The sequence below is a fragment of the Pleurodeles waltl genome, chromosome 4_2, assembly GCF_031143425.1.
Source record: "Pleurodeles waltl isolate 20211129_DDA chromosome 4_2, aPleWal1.hap1.20221129, whole genome shotgun sequence".
NCBI classification, from domain to species: Eukaryota; Metazoa; Chordata; class Amphibia; order Caudata; family Salamandridae; genus Pleurodeles; species Pleurodeles waltl.
Genome location: NC_090443.1, coordinates 1,013,565,771 through 1,013,567,603, shown reverse-complemented (window position 1 = coordinate 1,013,567,603; position 1,833 = coordinate 1,013,565,771). Strand labels below are relative to the sequence as shown.

The 1,833-nt window shown below is 50.7% G+C and overlaps 2 non-coding genes across 2 annotated transcripts; both read left to right on the top strand.

The window, feature by feature from the left end:
- The first annotated feature begins 296 nt into the window (after positions 1-296).
- On the top strand, positions 297-368 carry TRNAE-CUC (transfer RNA glutamic acid (anticodon CUC)). The gene has a single exon. It is a non-coding gene; the product is annotated as a tRNA-Glu (tRNA).
- Positions 369-1,117: 749 nt separating this feature from the next.
- TRNAT-UGU (transfer RNA threonine (anticodon UGU)) lies at positions 1,118-1,190 on the top strand. The gene has a single exon. It is a non-coding gene; the product is annotated as a tRNA-Thr (tRNA).
- Positions 1,191-1,833: the final 643 nt, after the last annotated feature.

The following is a 1,833-nucleotide window of genomic DNA, read 5'->3' as shown; positions in this document are numbered from 1 at the left end:
GTATTTACCTTTCAGCATTGAAGTGCGTTACCACATTCTGCCCTTCTGGAAACCTAGAGAGGTTGCAATCTATGCAGTTTGCAGTGAGTCACTGTGCATCACCCTCTGAGTGAAGTGTATCTTCTATGTCTAGGCAGGTTTTCTTTCTGTTGGTAACCAGTAGTGTTAGTATTATGAGGACATTTTCAACCATGAGGTGGAAAACAACAAATATACAACGACACCCTTTGCACACTGCATGCACTGATGGTCGGGCATCTGTGTCAAATAATACAGCTCTGAGACCGTCAGCACACTCCCTGGTGGTCTAGTGGTTAGGATTCGGCGCTCTCACCGCCGCGGCCCGGGTTCGATTCCCGGTCAGGGAAAATTGCTTTTTCTGACATTAAACCAATTTGCTTCAAATTATAAAATTATGCGTGTCATCACTATTTTTGTTAAAAAGATACCAGCATACCAGATTCCGAAGAGTGACTCACATGACAAAAGGAGACCTGGTTGATAAGAAATACGATCTCCAGAGGGGGCGGGGGGGGGTGTTTACGTTTACGCAGGTATTACTTTTCGCTACAAAAACGTACAGACACATTTTCGCGAGTGAAATGTTTTTCGCGTGACATCTCTTGAAAAGAGACTGAGTCACCGGGAGCAGCTCCTGCTGCCTCGCTCCATCACCGGTAAAGTTCGCCGGAGGTACATGACACCCCCGCTTAAGCCGTGCAGGTTGCAGCGGGCGAGCGCCCCCGTGAGGCGGAAGAGGGGACTGAGTACTCCGCAGGTGCTTGTCTGCAGCGGTGTCCCGTCGGCGCCGCGACGCACCGTGTGATCCTGGGCACATTCAGTGCAAGCTCCGGCCAGGGCGGGGTGTGAGTTGTCCGCCGCCGCACTCCGTGCCCCCCGTATGGAGGGGTGTGACTGGCACCGGTGCCAGGAGCAGGGGCACGGTGCAGGTTGGTGCCCAGCGCTCCCCTGATGCGGGTCATGTCTGCGGGGCACAGAGCGGGCAGGGGCCTCTGGGGGCCGTGGGGCTCGCGGGGACCCTCGGTTGTACCAGGGACCTGGCGGGACACCCTCTCACTTCCTGTAATGTGAGCTGGCACCGACCCTGGGCACAGCGGGCTCCATAGCTCAGGGGTTAGAGCACTGGTCTTGTAAACCAGGGGTCGCGAGTTCAAATCTCGCTGGAGCCTTCAGCGCTTTTCTATTTGCCCACGACTGTATTTAGCTTCAGCTTCCCGTAAGACATGTTTTCAAACTGGGGGGCTAGGGGTCTCGAGTGATCACAGGTGGGGCGCCAGGCTCTGGCCCAAAGAAGCATTAAACTTATAACAGTGTTTTGTTTTGGGCAGAAACATGTTTTTTGCATTTTTAAAAAGGGAACAGTACTTAACTGCAATGTTCAAATACCTCTTGACATATTTACACATTGCCCTCTGTATAAAATATTTGTGATAAATTCTAAAGGGGAGGGCAGTGATTTTTATTTTTCAGTTGGGGGGGGGGATGCGGCATTAACATTTTTGGAGACCACTGCCCTAAAACAATCTGTAGTCAAAGGCCCTATGTAGACCACGCCATAAATTTACAGTGGATTAGATCCACCCCACTGCTTACCACTGGATGGCTTTATTGCCACTCACATTCACTTGCCTCCTATTGGATTTCCTGCTTCCTGTCTTTTTTCCTTTCCTGGACCACACCTCTTCACCATACTTTTGATTGGCTTACTTGTATCCGTCTATCGCTGGCATGTAGGAAACTACTTTTTTTCTCTTTCATGGATTACTCCATGAGGGTGCATGTATTTTCTTGCTCTATCATGTGCCGAGCTTC